This window comes from Rhincodon typus, chromosome 15 (genome assembly GCF_021869965.1).
Source record: "Rhincodon typus isolate 14 chromosome 15, sRhiTyp1.1, whole genome shotgun sequence".
NCBI classification, from domain to species: Eukaryota; Metazoa; Chordata; class Chondrichthyes; order Orectolobiformes; family Rhincodontidae; genus Rhincodon; species Rhincodon typus.
The window spans coordinates 63,083,847-63,092,778 of NC_063346.1; the positions used below are offsets into that span (position 1 = coordinate 63,083,847).

Consider the following 8,932-nt stretch of genomic DNA (forward strand, 5'->3'; position numbering starts at 1 on the left):
GTGATGGGATATTCCCCACTTGCCTGAATTGATGCAGCTCCATCAACACTGAAGGAGTTAACATTCCAGCTTGACACCATCCAAGTCAAAGAGTCTTATTGGCAGTAAATCCACAAGCATCCACTCCCTCCACCACTGATGATCAGCAGTAGCAATGTACAATTATCCACAAGAAAGGGGAGCACGGTGGTTCAGTGGTTAGCACTGCTGCCTCCCAGCACTCAGGACCCACGTTCAATTCAGCCTTGGGTGACTATCTGTGTGGGTTTCCTCTGGGTGCACAGGTTTCCTCACACAGTCCAAAGATGTGTTGGCTAGGTGGATTGGCAAGGCTAAATTGCCCGTGATGTCCAGGGATGTCCAGACTAGGTGCATTAGCCATGGGAAATGAAGCATTACAGGAATAGAGGGATGGGATGCTCTTCGGAGGGTCAGTGTCAGCTTGATGGGCTGATGGCCTGCTTCCACACTGTAAGGATTCTATGAAGATGCTCTGCAGAAATTCACCATAGAGCCTTACACAGCACCTTGCAAACCAACAACCACTTCTTATCTAGAAGGACAGGGGCAGCAGATACACATGATCACGCACTACCTCCAAGCCACTCACCATCCAGTGTCGCTGGGTCAAAATCCTGGAATTCCCTCCCCATTATGGGTCAACTCTCAGCAGATGGACGGCAGTGGTTCAAGAAGGCAGCTCACTACTGCCTTCTCAAGGGCAACTAGGGATGGGCAATAAATGCTGGCCAGCCAGTGATAGCCACGTCCCATGAGTGAAAAAATTTATTACCATCTACAATTGCCTGTGAGAAGATGGAGGGGGAGCAGTTTGGCACAACGTCAAGACTAGTTTGGAGAGAAGGGATATTTAAGATTGTTAAAGAAAGACATATTTATAGAATTTGTATATTGTGCATTTATTTAGCAGCTTTCACAACCAGCGGACTTCTCAAAGCACTTTTGAACCAGTTAGGACCTTTTTGAAGTGTGATGTTGTTGTAATGTGGGAAATACAGCAGCCAATATCCAGTCAGCAAACTCCCACAAATAGCAAGGACAGAATGAGCAGAAAGTCTGTGTTTGAGATGTTGACTAGGACAGTGGGTCGAAACCCTCTGTTCTTTCTTCAAATAGTTTCGTGGGACCTTTGTACATCCTGGCATTTGGATCCAATTCATAGTCTCTTCTTTCCTGACTGAAGTTTCACCAGATCAAAACTGAGCCTCAATTTCCTCATCTGCCTGGTAGAATCTCCTCTTCCTCTGTTATGGAGATTGATACCAAGTGAAATATTAAAAACTTTTGATACTGTTGATGGACTGTGTGTTAGTGAACTTCACCTCGAATAATTTTGTGAAACTTTTTAAAAAAATTGTGTAAAACCTAACTACATGCCCAGAAGATAACACAGTGAGTCAGTACTTGACCTCAATCTACCTTCATGGATAGCCGATCATATTTGGTCAGTGCTTCTGCACAGTTTTGGTTTAAAACCTTCTGTGCTCATGTCAAGAGGAATTAATTCTCTGGTACATGGTTCAAACCAGGAATGATGAGAAGTACAGTTAACGGGATTCCAACCTGAACGGGGAGACACACATGGATTTCCAAACTGTCTGTGCCATCCTGTGGGAAGAGCCACTCAGTCAGTCTCATGGCTCCATTTGTTCAATGGTTTGCATGGAAATAGGACTGGAAATCTTGAAGTGGTTGAATACAAACAGGTTGGCAGACTCCAGCAGATTTATCAGCCCATTGCTGGGCCAAAAGCACAGGTTCTGCAGAATCCAACTGTTAGCCAGATAAATTCAGAGCCAAGAATGGGATCGTTCAGTCTGTCACAGCCATGTGGTCCTCTGTAAAATCAACATCGTTCACTGCTCAAACCTTTCCTTATCTGTCCTGAACAATTTATGTGAATATCTCTCCTCATCCCACGAATCAAAATCAAAATCAAAAACAGCAAAATTCAACTGCCTGAGTCATAACGATCACCTGCTCAGCCCAAAGTAGTTATCATGTTCTTTGACAGCTATGGGATTCATACCTATGACTCCAAAGATGCTATGATGTAGAGGTGCTGGTGTTGGACTGGGGTGGACAATGCCAGAAGTCACATGACACCAGGTTATAGTCCAACAGGTTTATTTGAAAACACAAGCTTTCGCAATGCTGCTCTTTCGTCAGGTGAAGACTTCAGCAGTGCTCAGAAAGTTTGTGATTTCAAATAAACCTGTTGGACAATAACCTGATGTTGTGTGACTTCTGACCTTGTCCAGAGAGGCTGGAACCTAAATCCACTGCTTCAGACCACTTAGCCACAATACCTGCCATATGGTAGAAAAACAGAAGTTGCTGGAAAAGCTCAGCGGGTCTGGCAGCTTCTGTGAACAAAAATTAGAGTTAATGTTATGGGTCTGGCGACCCTTCCTCAGAACTGATGATAGATAGGAAAATGAGAGATAGTAGGAACTGTAGATGCTGGAGAATCCGAGACAACAAGGTGCAGAGCTGGATGAACACAGCAGGCCAAGCAGCATCACAGGAGCAGAAAGGCTGACGTTTCGGGCCTAGACCCTTCTTCAGAAATGGGGGAGGGGAAGGGGGTTCTGAAATAAATAGGGAGAGAGGGGGAGGCGGATAGAAGATGGATAGAGGAGAAGATAGGTGGAGAGGAAACAGACAGGTCAAAGTGGCAGGGATGGAGCCAGTGAAGGTGAGTGTAGGTGGGGAGTTAGGGAGGGGATAGGTCAGTCCAGGGAGGACAGACAGGTCAAGGGGGTGGGGACAACAAGGTGCAGAGCTGGATGAACCAAGCAGGCCAAGTCTAGGCCGGAAACGTCAGCCTTTCTGCTCCTGTGATGCTGCTTGGCCTGCTGTGTTAATCCAGCTCTGCAACTTGTTGTCATAGATAGGAAACTGTTAGTTTATGCACAGAAGATAGGGTGGGGGTAAGGAGTAAATGATAGGTGAGGATAGAGCCCAAAGTGAGAAAAGAACAATTGGACAGATAAGAGAGTTGATAATGACTGCATTCGCTGCTCACAATGTGGTCTCCTCTACATTGGTGAAACGAAGCGTAGACTGAGTGACTGCCTTGCAGAACATCTATGTTCTGCCTACAAAAAAATACTGTGAGCTTCCAGTTGCCCGCCACTTTAACACATCACCTTGTTCTCCGGCCAACGTCTCTGTCTCAGGCTTGCTGTGGTGTTCCAGTGAAACTCAGCGTAAGCTGGAAAAACAACACCTCATTTTCCGCTTGGGGACACTGCAGCTCTCTGGACTCAATATCGAGTTCAACAATTTTAGGGCCTGAACTCTCCAATGTCCTAGCCCCCTATCCCACACACCAGACCTCGTTATCACATAGCCTGCCATTATACACTACTTATTGTTAGCTACTAACTGCTCCAACACTCTCATTCCACCTGGACCCCTACCTCTGGCCTTTTACCTGCACTCAATCTGGACAGTGAGAATTGTTGGTGTGACATTGGTCGCCGCAATTTCTCTGCTCCCCTCACCCAATCCTGCCTATCTCCCTTCGAACTTACTGCACTTGTATGCTTAGATCTGACCCTGATTTCGTTATTATGCCTGCCAATAAGTGTTGTAGTTTGGCGTACTGACCTCTACATTCCAGAAGTGGAGTGCCAAGTCTCAGACACCTCCTCCTATCTTCCCCTGGACCATAACCCCACCATGGCACATCAAGCCATTGTATCCACTGTGGTAACTGACCTCAGTTCATCTGGTGATCGATCCCCCCACCCCACCCCCCCCTCCCCCAATGCCTCCAAACTGATAATCCCCCAGCCCCGCACAGCTCACTACTACCTCATTCTGAAAGTCCACACAAAGGACTGCTCAGGAAGACCCATTGTTTCATCCTGCTCCTGCCTCACAGAACTCACCTCTTCCTACCTTGACTCAATCTTTTCTCCCCTGGTCCAGTCACTGCCCACGTACATCTGTGATTCCTCTGATGGTTTTAGCCAGTTTCAGAATTTCCACTTTGCAGACTCCAGCCACCTCCTCTTTACGATGGACATGCAATCCTTTTACACATCCATCCCCCAGCAGGATGGTCTCAGGGCTTTCCGCTTCTTCTTGGAGCAAAGGCCCGAACTGCCCCATGCACCATCACCCTCCTCCGCTTGGCCGAGCTCATCCTCACCCTAAACAACTTCTTTTTTAACTCCTCTCAATTTCATCAGGTCAGAGGGGTGACCATGGGTACCCGCTTGGGCCCCAGTTATGCCTGTCTCTTTGTGGGATACATGGAACATTCCTTGTTCCAGTCTTAATCTGGCCCCCAGCCATAACTCTTTCTCTGATACATCGATGATGTCATCAGTGCTGCTTCCCTCTCTCGTCTGGAATTGGAAAAGTTAATCAATTTCACTTCCAATTTTCACCCTGCCCTCACTTTCACCTAGTCAATCTCTGACTCCTCCCTTCCCTGCCTCAACATCTCTGTCTCCATTTCTGGCGATAGACTGGCCACTAATATCTACTATAAACCCATCAACTCTCACAGTTACCTGGACGATACTTCCTTGCAACCTGCTTCCTGTAAAGACCCCTGTTCCATTCTCTCAGTTCCTCTGTCTCCATCGTATATTTTCCAATGAGGCCAACTTCAATAAGGGAACCTCCAAAATGTCCAGAGATAACAAGGTGTCGAGCTGGATGAACACAGCAGGCCAAGCAGCATCAGAGGAGCAGGAAGGCTGACGTTTCGGGCCTAGACCCTTGATCCTCGGTAGTATAGTGGTTAGTATCCCCGCCATTTCTGAAGAAGGGTCTAGCCTTCCTGCTCCTCTGATGCTGCTTGGCCTGCTGTGTCCATCCAGCTCTACACTTTGTTATCTCAGATTCTCCAGCATCTGCAGGTCCTACTATCTCCGAAATGTTCACCTTCTTTCTCAACTAAGGATTCCTGAGCACTGTTTTCGACAGGGTCCTGAACCAGGCCCAATCCATCTCCCACACTTCTGCCCTCACCCCTCTCTTCCCTCCCGCAACAGCGATAGGATTCCCCTTGTCCTAACCTACCATCCCACCAGCATCCACATCCAGAAGATCATCAGCCCCCATTTCCACCACCTCCAGCGAGATGCCACTATCAGACACATATTCTCCTCATCTCCCTTGTCCACCTTCCACAGGTCCCTCTGGCACACGCTGGTCGACTCTTCTTTTACTCCCAACAGCACTACGGCACCTTTCCCTGTAACTGCTGAAGGTGTAACATCTGCCCATTTACCTCCTCCCTCCCCAGTATCCAAGGGCACAAACATACCTTCGAGGTGAAGCAGCACTTTACCTACTCTTCCCATAATGTAGTCTATTGCATTCTACTGCTCATAATGTGGTCTTCTCTGCATTGAAGAATGAAATGTAGACTGGGTGACTGCTTCGCAGAACATCAACGCTCTTCCTGCAAAAAAGACCTGAGCTTCCAGTTGCCTGCCACTTTAACACACCACCCTGTTCCCTGGCCAACATCACTGTCTCAGGCTTGCTATAGTGTTTCAGTGAAGCTCAGCACAAGCTGGAGGAACAACACCACATTTTACACTTGGGGACGCTGCAGCTCTTCAGATACAATATCGAGTTCAACAGTTTTAGGGCCTGAACTCTCCCATGTCCTAGCCCGCTACCCCACATGCCAGGCCTTGTTATCACATAGCCTGTTATCACACTATCTATTGTTAGCCACAAACTGTCTCCATTAGCAGGTATTCACCCTCCCAGCCAGATCGTTGTCAACTCCCTTGTTTGTCCAACTCCTCTTCTCCTTCTCAAGGGTCTATCCCCACCTATCGTTTACTCCTTACCCCGCACCCCTCCCCACCCCCCGTATCTTCTGCATATAAACCAGAGGCGACCAGAACTGGACACAATACTCCAGATGTGGCCGAACCAGGGTTTTGTACAGCTGGAGCATAACTTCACAGCTCCTGAACTCAATCCCTCTATTAATGAAAGCCTACACACCATACACCTTCTTCACAACTCTATCCACCTGGATGGCAGATTTCAGGGAACTGTAGACATGAACCCCAAGATCCCTCTGCTCCTCCACATTGCCAAGAATCTTTCCGTTAACCCTGTATTCTGCTTTCAAGTTTGTCCTTCCAAAAGAATCACCTCACACTTTTCAGGGTTAAACTCCATCTGCCACTTCTCAGCCCAGCTCTGCAGCCTATCAATGTCCCTTTGTAACCGAGAACAGCCCTCCGCACTATCCACATCTCGACCCACCTTCATATCGTCCGCGAACTTACTAATCCGCCCTTCCACTCCTACATGCAAATCATTTACAAAAATCACAAACAGAAGATGACCTAGAACAGATCCTTGTGGTACACCACTCGTAACTGAGCACCATGTTGAATATTTTCTGTCCACTACCACCCTTTGTCTTCTAAGGGTCAGCCAATTCTGAATCCAATCTGCCACATTTCCCCCTATCCCATGCCTCCTTACTTTCTGCATGAGCCTACCATAGGGAACCTAATCAAACGCCTTACTTAAATCCATGTATATCACATCCACTGCTCTACCTTCATACACGTGTTTGGTCACCTCTTCAAAGAATTCAATAATCCATGCTGTCGATCACGAATCAAACTGTGCCTTTCCAAGTGATCATAAATCCTATCTCTCAGAGCCCTTTCCAATAATTTGCCCACCACTGACGTAAGATTAACTGGCCTGTAATTTCCAGGGTTATCCCTACTCCTGCCACTCCCCAATCTTCCGGCACTAAACCCGTGGACAGTGAGGACGAAAAGATCATTGCCAAAGGCCCTGCGATCTCTTACCTTGCTTCCCATCAAATCCTTGGATAAAAACCATCAGGCCCGGGGGATTTATCTATTTTCAAGTTCCTCAAAACTCCTAGTACATCTTCCTTACTAACATCCACCTCCTCCAGCCTACCAGCCTGTTTCACGCTGTCCTCCCCTACAACTCGGTCCCTTTTAGTTGTGAATACCGAAGAAAACTATTCATTAAGGACCTCTCCTATCTCTTTACGCTCCGTGCACAAATTCCCTTTACAATCCTTGATCAGCCCTACACTTTCTCTGGTCATTCTCTTATTCCTCACGTAAGTGTAAAAAGCTTTGGAGTTTTCCTTGATCCTATCTGCCAAGGCTTTCTCATGCCCCCTTATAGCTCTCCTAATTCCTTCCTTCAGCTCTTTCCTGGTTAACTTGTATCCCTCTAGAGCCTTTTCTGATCCTTGTTTCCTAAACCTTAGAAAACATCCTTCTTCCTCTTAACTAGTCGTTCGACGTCTCTCGAGAACCAAGGCTCCCTCACTCGACCGCATCTTCCCTGCCTGCTAGGGACAAACATATCGATCACACACAGTATGCATTCATTAAACAATCTCCACATTTCTATAGTGCTCTTCCCTGACAGTATCTGTCCCCATTTTATGTTACCCAGTTCTTGCCTAACTGAATTATAATTACCCTTCCCCCAGTTATAAACCTTACCCTGCTGTATGTACCTATCTTTTTCCATGACTATTATAAAAGTAACAGAGTTATGATTGCTACCGCCAAAATGCTCTCCTTGCCAACAGGTCTAACACTTGGCCCAGTTCATTGCGAAGCTCCAAATCCAAAGTGGCCCCTCCTCATGTTGGTCTATCTACATACTGTGTCAGGACGTATGGGACAAAATCCGCTCCATCTAAACTATTTCAACTAAAAGGTTTCCAATCAATGTTTGGAAAGTTGAAGTCACCCATGACTACAACCCTGTGACTTCTGCACCCTTCCAGTATCTGCCTCCCAATCTGCTCCTCCACTTCTTTGCAACTTCACTGCATCAGATGTGGAGCAAAGAAGCAAGAAGCACCTTTCATATGCCTCCGACCTGTTCTCCCTCTTCTTGAGTGTCCTGAGGAAGAGTCACCGGACCCGAAACATTAACTCTGTTTTTTCCTTCACAGATGCTGCCAGACCTGCTGAGCTTTTCCAGCAAATTTGTTTTTGTTCCTGATTTACAGCATCCGCAGTTCTTTCCGTTTTCATTAACTCTGATTGTTTTGTTCACAGACGCTGCCAGACCTGCTCAGCTTTTTCAGCAACTTTTGTTTTGTTCATGAGCTCTTGATGGATTGCCAACAAAATACCTGTTTCTCCCCAAATCCCTGAGGAATCAGACACAAGGCCTCCCGTTCTGTCAGGCGATCTGTCGACGTTCTCTTTTAACAGAAAAAAAAAGCTTCAAGATGTTCAACAGCAGGTCTGGGGTATCCCTGGGCAGCCAACAAATGATTCCAGAAACTTGACTTCACACACACGCAAAAAAAGGGAGACATCTTACCCAGCATTCCCTGCGGTATAGAAAGTTCCCTGTCCACAAACCAGAAGGATAGTACGCAGGCGCAGTGCTAAATGTGTGGAGTGCGCATGTGGAGACCGGCCTTTGTGGGTGGAAGGAGGTGCATTTGCTGACTCCGGAAATGTTACGAGAAAACGCGGAAAGAAGGGGGCTGATGAATCCAGCAGGTCGACGGAGGGCTTCATGAATAGGCTGAAGCCGTGAAAAATAACTTGCGGCCTGCTGTCTCCGCCGAATAGATTCTCAGCTCCAAGCGTGAGACTCCCGGGGAGCGGTTGCCATCTTTGTTGGGGCACTGGATAGAAGAGCGCATGCGCAATCGCCATCTTTGTAGGGTAATGACGGGGGAAGTCTTGCTGCCCATTCTTCAGAATCTGTCCATCAAGCTGCATTAACCTTTCATAACCAAAGCCAAACTGATGGGGCAGAGCGGCGGCACAAAAAGGAAAGGAAAGGAAGCAACACCTGCTGTTCGCATCCCACAGCCGCATAGGATACCCAGCCTCATGTGTCCGAAGAGCTGGGGTTGGGATCAGTTACGCCCCTGAGTAGACAT

At 47.3% G+C, this 8,932-nt stretch overlaps 1 long non-coding RNA gene across 2 annotated transcripts; it reads right to left on the bottom strand.

Moving 5' to 3' along the window:
• Window positions 1-904: 904 nt before the first annotated feature.
• LOC125485042 lies at window positions 905-8,352 on the bottom strand. Of its 2 annotated transcripts, none has more exons than XR_007263811.1 (2): window positions 8,165-8,352; window positions 905-1,265 (listed from the first exon to the last, which is right to left on the bottom strand). It is a non-coding gene; the product is annotated as an uncharacterized LOC125485042 (long non-coding RNA). The 2 variants fall into 2 exon arrangements; XR_007263812.1 differs by having other exon boundaries at window positions 905-1,859.
• Window positions 8,353-8,932: the final 580 nt, after the last annotated feature.